Raw genomic sequence first — 18,564 nt, 5'->3', positions numbered from 1 at the left:
TAGGCCACCCTCCCTACCCCTATGGCTAAGTATTCCTGTTATGTCCTCCACAGCTGCAATGGAGCGGGCCGCAAACCAGGAGACCCATATCAGCTGCCTGGCGAGGTTGCAATGCAAGGCAGGTCAGTAATACTCATGCATTTGCAGTCATAGGAAATAAAAGTAGTAGTAAATTAATTGCTAGTATAAAATCTGTATTGTTCAAGGCAAGTACTGCATGCACTAGAGAATATGGCAGTAAGAGTCTCATATTGCCTGTAAGTCAATAAACTGTAATAACCTGACAAAACAGGTCTAACTGCTGGACTGCATGTGTATCCTGGTATCATATGGTAATGTAGATATGCAATCATGTAATAGTACTGTAGTATTAAGCACTGTTTCCCACACTGTGCACCATAAATTGAATGTGTAGAAATGCCTGTATATGACAGGTGTAATCCCCAGAGGCCAGTTAGTACAACTGAGAGGCTTATAGACAGTAAACCGGGAAAATGCAGACAATAAACACCAAATAGCACATGCAACTGAGATGTGAACTGTAGTTTTTTAGCACACAGCCACGGTTCGAATCCTGCCAGTGGTAGTAGTCTGCATGCAGGATCATACCCACAACTGTACAGATATGTCCAGAATGTCTAGTAAAGTGGCCCATATCTGTTGCCTATCAACCTGTCCCCCTGGGAAATCAGTGGGATGATCCCAGACATATAGGCAGCAAACAGGAAATACAACTGATTGACACACAGCTGTGAGAACAAAGCTGGCACACTAGCAACACCCCAATACCTTATGTGACTAAGAAGTCGCGTATGTCCCATTTACACCCCAACTTGTCAAGCTGTGGTCAGAGTGTGTATAGTAACAGAGTGAGATGTATGTGCATAATAGTAATGTGGGATCTGATACTCTGTGTGGGAATATTTAGGTAGTGCTAATAAACATTCCTCCCACAGGTCTGTCAGATACCAACACTGTGCCCAGAAATACAAGAATGATGTGCAGTTGCTCTGAATAATGAGGTATTACACATCACTGTCTCCCACACTGTCCAACAACATATAACTGTCTAGGAAACTGTATATGAGTGTTGTTATAAAAGGACAGAATGCAAAAGCACATATAGCAGACACAACTGTGATAGACAGTGTTTAAGTTGTAGCAGACACAGCCATGGTCTGAATTCTGGGAGTGGAATTAGGCTGCATACAGATGCATACCCCACAACTGTATAGATGGGGCCAGAATGTCCAGTATATGTGCCCATATCTGCTGCCTGTCCCCCTGGTAAGTCTGTGGGATGATCCCAGATGTGTAGCCGGCAAACAGGGAATATAAGTGATTGTCAAACATCATGAGAACACACCTGTCACTGTAGCAACCCCCGAAACTGTTAGAGTAATATTGCAAGTATGTCCTGTCTACACTCCCATGCCATCAAGCTGTGACCAGAGTGTGTACAGTAACAGAGTGAGATGTATGTGCATAATACTAATGTGTAATCTGGAACTTTGTGTGGCAGTAGTCAGGTAGTGCTAACAAATATTGCTGCCACAGGTATGTTGGATACGAACACTGTGCTGAGAAATATAACCTGTACTCATACTGTTCACTTTGGTATTATAGGGAATTGTGAGTGTTGCAGCTTCTCAGAATAATAAAATATCACTGGTCACTGTCACCCACACTGTGCTACATAGCATAACTATGTAGGAAAGCATGTGTACGTGTGTGTCAGGTCACTAAAGGTGGAAGAGGGCAATATTCTAGATATGTCCAGGCACACCAGCATGTGGTCAACACATGGCCAGAGTCTGTGCAGAAAGAGATGGATAGCTATGTGCAAAACAGCAACCCAGAATCTGGGAGTATGTGTAGAAACAGTTAGTGTTAACAAACATTCCCTCCACAGGTATACCAGGTAAGAAGTGTATACTGCAGGTAAAACCAGGTCATGTGTAACGATGATGACAGCTATATCACTGTCCAAAGTAAGGCTGTAGGGTAGTGTAGTAAGACCTGTAAGGCACAGATAACAGCACCGACTAGAAAAGTAATGTGGACTACAGGAATATACTAGTTGTTAATTTGACATCTTTCTCTCCTCCCCACCATATCTCCAACAATAATCGACCTACCCACCCCAACTGGCATGTATTGACTCTGATAATGTCCAGTTGTTTGATAAATATATTAATGGTTCCCATGCATATGCTATATTGAATTATTCCAACATTGGTGGCATGGTGCCATCAATGTACCTGCATGCTGTCTTATTACCACTGTGGTCCCATATATGCATGTGTTCTGTTTGCTATGCAACTGTTCCGTACCTGGTGCCTGGGTTAATGGGAATATTTATGCATGCTGTTATACCTAACCCTGAATTGTGCTGACTATTACTAACCCATATATGATGAAATCTAAACACACTATAGCACGCTTGGGAAGGCCGGTCCCAGTGGACCTACATGTCCCACCTCAGCTGGCCGTGGTACCGGACACCAGCATGTCTGGGGCCCAACCCCGGACCTCCCTGTCTGTTGGTCCTGCACCACCTTCGGGTGGAACCTCCTCAGGGGATGGGGCTCCCCCCCACAGGATTGGGTGCAGACAGGCACCTGTCACCCATTGCCAGGTCGGGGTCGTGGTGCATAGAGCAATCAATGAGCAGTTTGATAACCTTGTACACCACATCAAGGGCCGTGTGTCACAATTAGAGAGACAGCCTAGCTCTGCGACTCAGCCCCCAGCACAGCCACCTTCAGGGCTGTGAAGGTGCAGTGGTGACTGCCCATGGGTGGGGACCTCAATCCCACTGTTACCACTAGGGGACTTGTGGGCTTCCAAAATCCCAACACCCCTCCCCATCAAGGTGTATACCCCCCACGTGTCATATACTGCCCCGTATGCATCTTGTTTGTCTTGTCTGTTATAACCTACCCAACCTACCTCCCCAAATATACCCACTACCCCTCCCCAACATCCCACTCCCACCTGAAAAAAAGAAAAAAAGGTCAGTCTATTCCCACAAAAAAATCTCGCCCTATACATAGCTGTCTATTTTGCACATGTGTTCACTGGGCACACGTAATCCAGTCTAATTTGCATCACAACTTCTTATTGCTGTCCTCATCCCTCTCCCAGGGGTTTGAGTGTCCAAATATACCTCAAAACTCAGTGTATATGCACAGCTGTTACTGTAGACGAAATGGGCAGCTGTGGACCTTCCCTACACCCTTCCTGCCCATCCTTAACTATTTTCCCTACTGTCTTTCCCTCTTTGTGCCCCTTTTTCACCACTTTCCTATCATACCTTTTTTCTTTTCTTTTAAAGAAGTTACCACAGGGGTAAGCAGGAGTAAGCACTTTTAAGCAGCACTAAGCAGGTGTAAGCCTGTTTGCACAGGGGTAAGCAATGCCTACACTAGTTAAGCAATTTAGAAGCTAACTGAGTATAAGAAACTGTAACCGGAAGTTAGCAGTGCTTACTTCCATGCACACTCGCGCAAACCTGCTTACAACTGCTTTAAAGTGCCTTAATCACTCTGTATCCAACGGCCCGTGTTCTGCCCAGCAACAAAATAAACAGCCTCTGCAAAGCTCAAACCCAGGACCCTGTACAGCATAGACAATGTGATTTACCAGTTAGCCATGCCAGATATACATAACCTTGATGTTTTCAAAAACATATCATCCAGCCCAGTCATTAAACAGTACAATGTATTCCAACATTTAGATGTATGTGTGAGTGTAAATATATTAAGATCTAAACAGATACAACATATCTATATATGTGTGTGTGTACGTATATATATATATATATATATATATATATATATATATATATATATATATATATATGTGTGTGTGTGTGTGTGTGTTTATACGTATATATATATATGTAAATATATATCAACATATATACATGCAAATGCCTACATCAACATATATATAAATATATATATATATCTATATATATATATATATATATATATATATATATATATATATATATATATGCCTACACCTGTATGTCTGCATATACACAGCAAGTCACATATATGTAAGCAGATATATATCTATGTAGGTATATACGGACATAGTTATATATGTGTGTATATATATATATATATATATATATATATATATATATATATACACCTATATGTCTACATATACACAGAAAGTTACATGTATGTAAGCAGATAAATATCTATGTAGGTATATACAGACATAGTTTTATATATATATATATATATATATATATATATATATATATATATATAAGCAGATATATATATATATATATATATATATATGTCCATTGCTTTACTTGGATAGAAGGAAGTTTCTTTGCTCACCAGTGGGAGTGGGGAACCTTGAGTAGCCTATCTGTCCCTGAAGGGGTGACCTCCGCACAAGAGCTTGTAGTAATTGGTTGTTTTGGACCATTTCCAGCTCTTTTGAAGTTCCCTGTTTAAAATCCGCCTCTGAGCATTTTTACTGGCTATACTACTCAGAAACAGCTCCTTGTGGTCCTGCAGAGTGGTGCTAGCAGCAGAGAACTGAGAAAAGTGACTACTTTCCTGATCTAAGTATTTTTTTTGCTGTTTTATCTGAGAGACCTTCTTTTTCTTCCTTTGAACAAGTCTAAACTGCTTTATTACCTGTTTTTTGCATTGTACATTTTCTGCACTTAAGTTACAGTTGGTCGAAAGTTTGTTTGCTAAATTTAACTGTTGAGGCTGCTCACTAAAGTGCGCTAGCCTGTGTAATTGATTTATTACTGTTTCCTGCATTTCTGTGTACTTTTTAACTCAAAAAACAAAAAAAAAATCCTTGTTTTCCCGCCTTTTCTCGACTAGTTTAGACCAGTATACAGGCTTGGCTGTATTCTGGACTGTGGTGTAGTTCCTGTGTTGTCCATTGCCTTACTTGGATAGAAGGAAGTTTCTTTGCTCACCAGTGGGAGTGGGGAGCCTTGAGCAGCCTATCTGTCCCTGAAGGCGTGACCTCAGCACAAGAGCTTGTAGTAATTGGTCGTTTTGGACCATTTCCAGCTCTTTTGAAGTTCCCTGTTTAAAATCCGCGTTTGCGCGGTTTTGCGCAATTGTGCGCATAGTGCAGCGCCGCTTAAACTATTCCTGGCTTCGCCAAGTCTGCACTTCAGTTTTTCCCTTAAGAAAGCTCTACTTTCAAAAAAATCAGTCTGTTCGCTATATTATAAGCCTAGCACTTGCTACTAAAACCTTTCTTTCAAGTGAAGCACCCTTAAACTAACGTAAGCACTACCTCCACCTACAACCCGTGTTTACCCACTTCCCTTCAAAGTCCTCTCTGACCCAGTTTCACATCACTCCCTTATACTATTCTGGCATGTCGAGTGGTATATTACTAACGTCCTGTCCAGTTCAGCTGGTTAATCTGGGAATCCCGAGACAATGTTACAATTGTCTCATGTACACAGACAACCCTCTCCTCCTCCCAACAAACACAAACACATGTGAGAAATGCAACTATATAGCCAAACTGGAGGCTGAACTCTCTCAACACAAGACTAGCAAGACCAGACATGAGGAGAAGGTAACCACACACGCAACAAACCCAGTCTCACATAAACCAACCACAACTGCAAACCAAACACATAAAAACGCAAAGACATACTCAGAGGCTCTAATAAAAAACTTACCAAAATAATAGAGGCTCCCAAAGCAGACGCCCAAGAAAACACCACCTCAAAACACAGCACATGCAACACATAGTACACTAAGTCAGTGTGCCAAACAATCACAACCCTTAAGGCGAAACACCATGCCTGATACACTAGTAATAGGTGACTCTATAGTCAGACACACTGACGTTCCACTTACCAGGCTGAACAAAGAGAGGGTAATGGTGAGCTGCCTGTTGGGTGCTAGGATCCGCCACATAACACAAGCACTCAGGTCACTCCAAAGCAAGTACAAATATGACTCCGTCATTGTCCATGCCGGAGTGAATGACCTGAGACATACCTCCTTGGACTACATGAAAAGAGACATAGAGGAGCTCTCTGATTATGTAGCCCAGGCCGGTATGACCCTGACCCTGAGCAACATCTTGCTCTCACCAAGAATGATGCCACAATACAAAGACAAGATGATCAGCTTTAATAATTGGCTCAATTACTGGTGTCATTCTAGGGGAATCCAATGTCTGTCTGCTTGGGATGACATGCTGGACAAGCCATGCTGCTTCGCAAGGGATGGCTTGCACCTGTCACCACTGGGCTTCCAGATATTGGCTAAGGCTCTTGCCACCCCCATAGTGCCTTTTTTAGGCAAGGCTCAAAAGACAAACCCACCACCTTAGAAAACAAAAAAGGAAAAAAACTAAGGGTAATGCTGCTCAATGCCAGAAGTCTAAATCTCAAGATGCAGGCTCTCGAAGCACTCCTCAGTATGGAGAGCATTGATGTCTGTGCAGTAACTGAAACCTGGTTCTAGGCTCCTGAGAGCACCCCAGCCCTACCAGGTTATACCTCGTATCATGCATTTCGGCCCCAAAACCTGGGCCGAACCACAAAAGGAGGGGGAGTGTCCATATTCATTAAAGACACCCACACCTCCAGGTTAGTGGCAACGCACGAAGCATTGGAGACTATCCATGTGCAACTAACTGTAGGCAAAACTGCTATACAACTTGTAGCATGCTACAGACCACCCTCTCAATCTCAGGAACTCCATTCAGCCTTCCTGAAGACACTGGAGGATATGAATGCCTCACCAAATACCATCATATTGGGAGACTTCAACTACCCAAACATAGACTAGGTGCATTATTCAAGCCCTAACACCCTAGCCCAAAGGTTCCTGGAATTCATCAACTCAAATGCGATGGAACAACTAGTCACCTCTCCCACAAGGGGAAATAATATACTTGACCTGAATCACAAACATGGGGACAAAATGCTCAACACCAGAAGCATACCCCTCACTAGTGAGATCAGACCACAAACTAATCACCCTAGATATTCATATCCCACCTCCACCCCCAGCACAAAAGACCACAGTGAGAAACTTCTCAAAAGCCGACTTTACACTCCTTAGGACTGAAATGGTATCCTTCAAGCCCCCTGGGCCAGTGGAAACCACATCCTACACTGCTGAATCCTTCACAAATGCTTTCTACGGACATCTCCAAGAATGCATTGATCATGCAATCCCAAATAAAACCAAGACCCTTTGCACCAAAGGCATGCGTCCTATCTGGTGGACCCCAGCCATAAACAAACTTTTTATAACAAGAGAAGGAAGCTACTGCAAGACAGAGCAAAATCCCATAAAGGGAAGGCAACTCTGATCAGCACTAGCAAAAAACTACGTTCACTCATAAAATCATCAAAGGCCAACTTTGAGAGAAAAATTGCTAAGGACACTAAAGATAACCACAAGGCCTTCTTCAGTTATGTTAGAAACCTGAGCAGAAACCCTCAGATATGCACTGAATTAGTTCATAACGGCAAGAAATACACTGAACCCACAGAGTTTGCCAACATACTGGCAGACAGGTTCAGTGCAAATTTTTCCCCTCCCTCACCCCCAAAAGATGAAATATTTATCCCAGCTGAATGCAACCTCCCTGACATCTCAGATGTCCAGGTGAGAGCTGCTCTCAGCAAAGCTAAAAATACAGCATCTATGGGACCAGACGGTGTCCCGGGTTGCTTGCTACGTGAACTCCCAGAGGAGCTAAACCCACACACAAGAATGCTGTTTAATCTTAGCCTTACTACAGGATATGTCCCTGAACACTGGCATACAGCAACAGTGGTCCCACTCCACAAAGGAGGCACCTCTACAGACCCTGGAAACTACCGCCCCATAAGCTTGACCAGCCTGGTCTGCAAAGCTGTGGAAAGGATCATTATGGAACTCATAAACAAAGACATCGGGGACCTACAGACAATTGACCCTACCCAGTTCAGCTTTGTAAAAGGCAGATCCTGTCTTTTGAACCTGGTGGACTTTTTTGAAACAGTCACTAGAGCCATCGATGAAGGCAAAGCAGTTCATACAGCCTACCTGGACCTGGCAAAAACCTTCGACACAATACCCCACTCAGGCATCATAGACACGCTCAACAGCTTAAATGTAAACCCGTATGTCACAAGATGGGTTGCAAACTGGCTAAAGGACAGAACCCACCAAGTCAGAATAGCTGGAGCTATGTCAGATTCTAAGCCAATCACAAATGGAGTCCCACAGGGCTCTGTCTTGGGACCCCTCTTGTTTGGCATTTATTTCTCAGATGTGCAGGCAAACATAGGGGGGTTGTGGCTGACAAAGTTCGCAGATGACTGCAAACTAGGCACCATAGTCGATACACCAGCTGACACATGCATCCTTCAGAAGGGCCTTACAGAAACGGATGACTGGTGCCAGAGTCATGGCCTTAAACTAAATGCCAAAAAATGTATAGTCATCCCCTTTGGGAAAAACAAAGTACCCACAAATTACCACATAGGTGGTAATCCATTAAGTACGGAAAAAGTAATCCGAGACCTGGGTACCCAAGTTGACAGTGACCTCTCATTTGACACCCACGTCGCCAAAGTGGTTAGAAAGACCTTCTACCTTGCCCACCTTATCATGAAAGGATTCACATCCAGATCAAAGGATGTCAGTGTACCCCTATATTCCTCCCTTATCAGGCCTATGATTTAGTACAATGCCCCATTTGGTATGTACCTCACCCGGCACCTGCAGCAGCTGGAGAGACCCCAAAAGTACCTCACCAAGAGGATCAAGGGTCTCCAACATATATCATATGCTGCCAGACTAAAGAAGCTCCAGCTCTATTCAGTAGCATACCGCCTGCTCAGAGGTGATCTGTGCCTGACGTATAAGGCCATGTCCAATCCAGAATTAATGGACATGCTCCACCTCAAAAAATCCAAATCCATCAGAGCCATGAGAGCTAAAGATCTTAAACCTCAGCACAAATATGAATAGGACATGCTGGAGGGACAGATTCATAACCCAGAGGCTTCCCGCACTCTGGAACAGGATCCCAGTCCATGTTAGGCAGAGCCCCTCACTGACTCTCTTCAAGAGAAATCTTGACGAGTGGATGGGTGATCGTAGGTTTACCCTGGGGGTCATCTCTGTGTCATTCTAGAAAGAGGCACAGTAAACTAAATTTATTTGTACACTTTTGTATCATTACATGGGGTGGCGAAAGCCACGTACACTATGGCTAGGCTTATAAATGCCCTAGGGCAGATAGCCTAGTACTATACTATGAAACTATATAGGTATATATGGACATACATGTGTAGATATCAATGGGACATTAACTAAATCATATATGTCCACATGCACCGTTAATGGGGTTGAGAGGCCCCAAACAATATATGTCTTGTACGAGTAGGTATACCCCCCCCCCCCACAGCCAAAAATGTCCGCCCTGCAATACACTACCAAGTGTTGCAGATCCTATAACCAGGTCCTGACATGACATGGCCACAAGATATTAACAGTACTACATCCCACCTGTATGATGTCAGGCTGGTATTGGTAACATATCATGCAGTACAGTCTGGCTCCCATAGGAAATGGAAAATGTGGAAGCTATCAACATCCCCAGGATGCATATACACAGTCACATATATGCAGATACATATACACACACACACACACACACATATATATATATATATATATATATATATATATATATATATATGTAGATGTACATGTGACTGTACATACACACACAGCGATATGTACAGTAAAATACTTATGTAGTGGGTGCACACAATATGGAACAGCCACTATGCCTGCAGTTAACACCCTGACAACTGGACACTAGATGAGCCACCCATACAAATGGCATATACCCACAGAGAGGTCATAGTTTAAAGTACGACACGTAGGTTTGCAGAAATGGAAAACCTTTATTTGTGTACTATTACAGATAAATATGCCATGTCATATAGCTGTTCGGACACTGACATCCATATAAACAGAGTAATGCAACTGTGAAATAGTTATACTAATACAGTAGTCTGGAAAGGTCCATAACTGTTGCTGTCCAGTCCAAGCCCTTCAAATCGTACAGTAGTAAAGATTGGGCCACAGGATACCACACAATCAACAGTAAGTAATGCAGGTGTATAGGTCAGCAGCCTCTGTCTACACTCTGTACACAGTCACTAGGTTGGTAAGACTTCAGTTGACCAAGTGGGATGTAATTGTTACATAACAAGGCATAACTGACACCATCACTGGCACACTGACAAACAGAACAGTCTGTATGGCAGGAGGCAGTAGGCCTACAGTAACCCACTTTATATAAGTAATGTCAAGATAGGTGAAATGTATGGTACTGTACATCCAGATACCTTAAGACAGCTCACCCCTGATACCCCCACATTTTGTCACAGCCTAGGTTATGTATGGTGCAGTCCCCCCCCCACCAGACTCAATAATACAGGGCCATATACCGCTGTTACATGCACTGGCCTCTGGAGTGCATATGGGCACACACGTATTGTGTAGGTGAGACCCACACATATATGGCCCCAGCCCCACCGTATGTGTGGGGGATACAATAGCAGTGGACTGCTGGCTGGAATGGCAGCATGGTATGCGTATAGGTGCATATGTATCACTATCTGTATATGTGTAGACATATAATGCCCTGTATATGTATAAATCTGGGTGTGTATGCGCATATCTATGTACATATACATACCCCTCTATATATGTTGATATGTACATGTGTAATTATCTATATGGATATCTGGATAATCATATGTACATATATTTTCACCATATATCCTGAACATGGAGTGTAGCCCTACCTCAGCCCCTATAGTCTCAACTTCGTAGTGCAAGGTGATGTCAGGTATATTAGTAGACTATTGCTATTGTAATAGGGATGGTCATCACAGACATGGTGTGTGTGGGAGGTCACATCTGCTTTTCACTTGTGTGCCATTGGTTACTGACAGACATCCTAAGGACTTAGTACAGTACCGCTGCAAGCACGTAATGCTCCTGTGGACTACAGCAGAAATATTGTCCAATATGTGTGGACATTCTGACACACTCTGAACAGTCCAGAGATATACACATAACCCCTTAGTGCAGAACATGTGGACCAAGCCTGACAATATGGATGTTAACAGCCATGTATATGGGTATAACACACAACGACTGGTATACATTCGCCCAAAGAGGTTATGCACTCACACCGCTGTCTGTCCTGACACATAACTGCTGGTACAGAGGTGCTATGGCCACATACTACCCACTAGATATTGACATACATCCGTACAGCATCCCACTGCTCTGTCTGACATACATGACTGTTAAGGGAGGCCTGGCAGCAGTACATCTGGCAGGTATCTGGACAGGACATCTCACTGGGTAAGTACACTAAGCTGCAAGGCATGTAACAAAGCACTGTGCAGGCTACAGGCAGACTGGCTCAACACTAGCGTACACGTCCTATGTGGGAATGCACATGTACCTGCATATATAGCAGGCTCTACAGGCATGTCACAGCACAGGGTAAGATACACCTGTGTGAAAGTGCACAGCCACAGCCACAAATGGTAAGTTAGCATAATATTACAGTATATGGACTATCTGTTCAACACTATCCTTATATGTGCCACTCACACACTAACCCTACATATACTGGGCCTCTACACAGTGTGGTCTGATGCCTGTCTGTGGTATGAGACATGTGTGTATGGCCCTACAAACATTTAAGCCAGTATGGTAACATACATCGGAGCAGCATGTAACATCAGATAGGACGGGACCTATAATGATGACATCTACCACAGTCTGTTCACAGGCCAAAGTACATATTAACAATACACACATTGTCGACATTCACCATATGTACACAGACCTCAGTACTGTACAAACAAGCACAGAATGTCCAGGTTATGTCATCAAATATAACCCCTACTTTGCATAACATGTATAGTAGTCTGATATCTCACTGGCTTGTTATCAGATATGATGACACTAATTATGGTGTACAGCACATATGCACCTCTTAATGCATGACATATGTACAAAGGTTGACAGAGTTGTGGATGGTAGCACATACACAGGGCCAATATTGACATGTTGCTGTGATAACCTTATACATTTTTGTTGTAACTGGGTTTATCACAACATATATCCTATGAGGGATATAAAGTCACTAACTGTCATGGCTTTTCACCATCTACAGACTGCAGTCCTCACACTACCTTCTGCAGTTCACAGATAGATGCTGTGTGGGTAACACATGACACCAAAGGCACCACACACACTGCCCAGTCTGCAGATGACCCTACAGATGGGGAGTCCTCATAAACATAGAACTGACATGGCAGGTATTAATACATGTAGGACAGCCATATCTGCAAACACCCTGTTAAACCAACATTACTCCAGATGCAGTATAGCAGCACTTACAGTCTGTAGTCAGGTCAGGCACATCCCCCTCCTGTGTGTTGGCCTGTTTCCACAGTATATATTGTCAGAGGTAAATCCCCAATCCATCTGAGATGCTGTTTGCCAAACAACAGATTGAGTTCCTGCTCACAGTGAATGAAAAGGCCCAACACCAACTTGATGTTACTAGATATTGGAGTGTGTTTCCATGCAATTGGTTATGGGAATGTTACCACAGCTGTTCCACATGCAATCAGCTATGGGAGGGCTGTAATTCGTGCAGAGGCCATCAGCTTATCATGAGCATCACTTAAAATAGACATGCTGCTGCCGAACCAAAGCAGGTGTAGGTCTCCACATCCACCAGTGAGGGAGTGAGAGAGGCAGACAGAGGCAAAGACAAGTCAGGGAGGGGTGGGAGAGTAAAACTTAAGCATGTTTGGTTCACACACCTACCAGCACAGGGTATCAAACCCCTGATGGCTATATAGTGCTATCACAGTTCTATGCAGTTATTGGATGCACCACATTGGTCACCTGTTGTGGAGCCCTCAGAACATGTATGGGATGGTGAGTGACATCTGCAACAGGGATATGGTAGCTATATGGTAGGTGTAGTACACGTGCCTGTCTGCATGAATAGGTGCCAGTGTCAACACAGCCACACTCTCACAGGGACGCACACACATTGACACACTTTGCAGGGCCAGGACTACAACCCATCACTAGTGAAATTGCCACAACACATTACTGTGCAGGTATCACATGCACCACATGGGTCATACGGAGATTATATGGGCAAAGGGTATGGGCAGTGCCTGACATAAGACAGCATGCTTCAGTAAGTATGCCAATGGGGGTTGTAGTTAGTGTGGATGTAATCAAATGCATCATACAACACACACACACAAACACACAAGGTGCCAGTACTGACATGCATGGGTGCAGTTCTGCATGGGTGTGTGATGGTCGACTGTGCCAGCTGGCTATACAAGGCTAGGTGATGGGTATACCTTGGCATCAGACCACATGACAGTGGTCTGAGTTGTGGCTCAGGGCTGTAGTTTTTGCATTTGCCCGCACAGGTGGGAATTGTATCCACCATCCAGTCACCTGGGTGACTATTGCGTATGGCCAATGCAGTGTGCATCGCTTGCCATGTATGTGTTCCTTAGTCCATGACATGGATGGTGTCTGGGATGTGCACACCTCCCACATGCATGTACAGTGACATGTGATGCTGTACCTGGGGTGTCTGGCCCATGTTGTGTACACAGATTATCAGCAGATGTTCATAGGTTCATAGGCTGGTACTAGGCTATCAGCCCTAGGGCCTATACAAGCCTAGCCATAACAATTCCCTGGCTATTTCTTCCCACATTATTTACTTTCCTGGACCCCTGTCTAGCAGGATGACTGACGTGATCCCTGGGGTGAATTTCCTTTCTCCCATCCAGTCGTCAAGGTTCCTCTTGAAGAGGTCCAAAGAGGCACTCTGCTTGATGTGTATGGGCAATCTATTCCAGAGTCTGGGGAGTCTCTGGGTCAGGGACCTATCCCTCCAGCATGTTTTGTTTATTGTGATGACAAGGTTTAGATCCCTGGAGCGTGTAGCTCTGAGGGATTGTGATTTCTTTAAGTGTAGCATGTCCAACAGCTCTGGGTTTGACATGGCCTTGTATGTTAAGCAGAGATCGCCTCTGAGTAGATGACAGAGTATAGCTGGAGTTTTTTAAGGCGGTCAGCATAGGGCATCTGCTTTAGGCCTGTGATTCTTTTAGTGAGGTATTTCTGAGGCCTTTCCAGTTGTTGCAGATGTCTTGAGAGGTACATACCAAATGGGGCATTGTATTCTATAATGGGTCTAATGAGGGATGAGTACAGTGGGACAATGACCTCCTTTTTTCTGGATGAAAAGCCCTTCGTGATGAGGTGTGCCACATAGAAGGATTTCCTGACTGTTCTGGCGATGTGGTTATCGAAGGTGAGACCACTGTCCACCTGTGTCCCTAAGTCTCTTATCACACTTTCTGTGTTTAGTGTACTTCCACCTATATGGTAATTCATGGATACATGTTTTTTTCCCAAAGGGGATAACAATACATTTGTCTTGGCCACCTGTGGTGGGAACTGGTAATGGACAGCAGGATTTCCCTGCACCTACAGTGATAGCATGCTAACACCATTCCCTGGTGTCAATGGCATCTGTCCATACAGGGCATGTTTTCAGGCATGGTATGTCCTTTGTGGGTCACATTTGATGGCACCACAGGTGTTGCAGGTGTCCAGTGGGGAACATGGTGATGGTGCACTGTCTGCATGTACTTACCTATTGGACAGATGGACAGGGTGCCATGCCCTCTGTAGCCCACTGCAATCACTCCATAGTTACTATCAGTGGCCAATATGCAGTGTACTACCCATATATTGCCTGTTGTCTAGGCAAGTGTGTGTGTATGAGACATGGGTTGAGAGTGTGCTCTGGGTAATACTGGGGTTGCTAACTGTGGTTGCCTGGCCTTGATGTCACATGTATGGGTATGGATTTGCACCCCAGCCTCTCGGTTATTTCACATCTGTTATCCCTGTACAGTGGACATTGTGATATATACTAGGGCCACCATATAAGAAATTTGCAAAACCCACTCCACATTGGTCCCAGGTGTCACACACTCACACCCACCTCCACACAGGATATGAGTTACAAACACACACACACATATGTCATGTCTGGGAGTAGAACCCCTACCTAACTAGTTTATTACACTACAGCACTACGCAGTTGTAGAACGCACCATGGAGATTGCTGGAGTACTCCTTCCCCAAAGGTTTATATCACATTGGATGACATCAGCAGGATTGCCAAAGAAGGGCATTCAAATTGTAGTGAGTGTGGCTAGGCTAAAATGCATTGCTAGCTACACACACACACAAAACCTCCACAACTGGCATGTGTGAGTATAGAACCCCTAACAGATGTCTATATCACACTACAGCATGGAGCTGTTATAGGATGCACCATGGGGATTACTGGAGAACTCCTTCCCCAAAGGTGTATATCACATTGGATGACATCAGCAGGATTGCCAACTAGGGCATTCGAATTGTAGTGAGTGGGGCTAGTTAGCATTCCTCCCTACACAGACAGTGACACACACACAAAACATCCACAACCAACATGTGTGGGTATAGAACCTCTAACAGAGGTCTGTATCACACTACAGTGTGGAGCTATTATAGGATGCACCAGTGGGATATCTGGAAAACACTTTCCCCAAAGGTGCATTTCTCACTGGATGACATCAGCAGGATTGCCAAAGTAGGGCATTCGAATTGTATGGAGTGTGACTACCCTAAAAAGCATTGCTCTCCACACAGACAGAGACACACACACATGCAGTTGCCAAGGCTGGGATTAGAACTCCTACCTATTTTATCACACTACAGCAGTACACAGTTATAGCATGCACTACAGAGATTACTGTGCTACAACCTTCCCAGAGATGTATTTCTAAGTGGATGACATCAGCAGCCTTACCAAAGTAGAGCATTTCAATTGTAGGGACTGTGACTACCCTGAAAAGCATTGCTCTTGACACAGAAGCAGACGCACACACACACACACACACACACACACACACACACACACACACACACACACTTGTCATGTCTGGGATTTGAACTCCTACCTAACTAGTTTATCACACTACAGCAGTATGCAGTTATGAAACGAGCCACAGAGATTACTGGGCTACACCTCTCCCAAAGGTGTATTTCACAGTGGACAACCTCAGCAGGTTTGTCATAGTAGGGCTATGGGGAGGGCAGTCTGTGTGCATGGGCCATAACCCATTCATCTTGAGGTTGACACGCCACATGCAGACACACACAGGCTCATATTTCACAGGTACGTGTATACAGCTGCTAGATGACTACTTCCTTGTACAGTCATGTTGCACAGTTAGCACGTGCACCACATAGTCTGTAATGCTGACAGATACCGGTGGTAATATCTGCAGTGAGTGACATCTGAACCTCATGTGTTTGGGGCCCTTTGGCTGTGTGCTGGGTGGGACAGGCCTGGATGGCTCCTTGTCACAGTCACTCTCTTCTGCACATCTGTGTGCATCTACCTTTGGCTTATAATAGTGTGTTGTCCTTACATATATGTCTGTATTCCTATCCACTGTGTGTGCAAGGCATGAGTGGTGCATACTGACGAGTGTCTGCACTAACAAATGTGACTGCCAGATATGTCTGGTCTACTGGTGTTTGCAGACATGGCCTTCATGTGTTTGTGTGTGAGCATGCCCATCTGTATTTTATATGTGGATAGAGTCCAGGTAGTTTGTACTGCAGTGCAGACCTTTGTATTGTACACCGACAGGTAGCATGCTGTTTCTGCAGGGTATCCAGCGAGCATTTGGCATGGACTGTTACTTCATTTCTGCATAGGATGGGGGGGGCTCACCGGACTATTTCTACATTTCTACACAGGGTTGGGGGGCACACCTGACTGTTACTACATTTCTACATAGGATGGGGGTGCATACCTGACTATTTCTACATTTCTACACAGGATTGGGGGGCACACCTGACTGTTATTACAGTATTACATAGGATGGGGGGCACACCTGTCTATTTCTACATTTCTACACAGGATTGGGGTGGCACACCTGACTGTTATTACATTACTACATGGGGTGGGGGAGGCACACCTGTCAATTTCTACATTTCTACACAGGATTGGGGGGGGGCACACCTGACTGTTATTACATTACTACATAGGATGGGGGGGACATACCTGACACTTGTACACATTTGCTAGGACTATACTGGTATGTCGGGTACTCCGTTTCATTCTGTAGTCTTACCTATCATGCTGACTAGAGGCATACCAGTGTACTACAGATCTTACCTTTTATTTATCTACATATTAGTTTCTGACTTCCTACCCTTCAGAACTGATATCCCACTGTCTGACCTGCTGTAGTCTGTCTGTGTAGGCCTGGGGGGGGGGGGTTACCCATAGGCCTCATTCAGAGTCCATAGCACAGCCTTTGTTTGTCTACACCTGTCTTGCTGGCTGTGACTGTTGTTGGGTATGTGAACCCCCCCCCCCCAGACTGGCATGTGTGAGTCACTTACCTTGTGGGTGTCCCAGTATTAAGGGTGGTGCTGCAGGGCTGCCTATGTTGGATGCACATAGTACACTCCCTACACATGGTTAAGCACAGGTAGTGTAATGTTTGGCATCCCTTTTAATGTATGTGAGAGTCAGAGAGAGGTGTTATTCCCTGGGTCCCTCCTGTGTCAGTGTATGTGCTATACATTGCCTATTTGCCAGGGCCAGGGCATTCTGGGCACGCCTCCTTCTGCCTACTGGGGCAGGCTCAGGTTGTTCCTCCTCCGAGTCACTCTGTGCCTGTGCAGGCCATGGCAATGGTGGGGGGCTGTGTGTCCGTGCCCCGTGCTGTTCCTGCTGCAGCTGTTTCCAAAGGATCATATTGTGTAGCATGGCACATACAAGGGCAATTTAGGTACATGTAGCTGGTGAGTACTGCAAGGCTCCACCAGATGTGTCCAGGCACTGGAACCATGACTTGAGCATCCCAAAACATGCTCTACTGTAATTCTGGTCTGTGCGTGTGCCTCATTATGGAGTTCTTGTTCGGGTGTGTGTGCATTTCTAATGGGTGTCATTAGCCACAGCTCCAGTGCGTATCCAGCATCCCCCACTAGGTGACCGACAGGGATATATCCATTGGCAAATCTCTGGTACAGCTGCATCAGGTGCCAGATGTGGGAATAGTGATAGCTTCCAGGGCACCCAGCACACACATTCGTTATTATGCCCTGGGCATTGCACATTACCTGGCAGTTGATGGAGGGAAAGCCCTTGCAGTTGATGTAGACCCTACCCCACTCACCGGGTGGTGCTTTGCATATGTGCATGCAGTCTATAGCACCCACTACCTCAGGGTATTCTGCTATTTGGTGGAACAGTTGCATATTGCTGACCAACACCTCACGGGTGTTGGGGAATTATACGTGCTCACCGACCTGTGCTGACATGGCATCCAGGAACTGGTGGAGTACCCTGGATGCTGATGCCTGT

General features: G+C 44.8%; 1 protein-coding gene across 4 annotated transcripts in view; it reads left to right on the top strand.

Annotated features, from left to right (window-relative positions):
• Positions 1 to 18,564, top strand: part of GRAP2 (GRB2 related adaptor protein 2) — an 874,362-nt gene that overhangs the window by 538,474 nt on the left and 317,324 nt on the right. The window lies entirely within an intron of this gene.

This window comes from Protopterus annectens, chromosome 1.part0 (assembly GCF_019279795.1).
Source record: "Protopterus annectens isolate FY-2018-M chromosome 1.part0, PAN1.0, whole genome shotgun sequence".
Classification (NCBI taxonomy): domain Eukaryota; kingdom Metazoa; phylum Chordata; order Ceratodontiformes; family Protopteridae; genus Protopterus; species Protopterus annectens.
The sequence above is the reverse complement of the archived record's forward strand: the minus strand, read 5'-3'. Positions and strand labels throughout refer to the sequence as shown.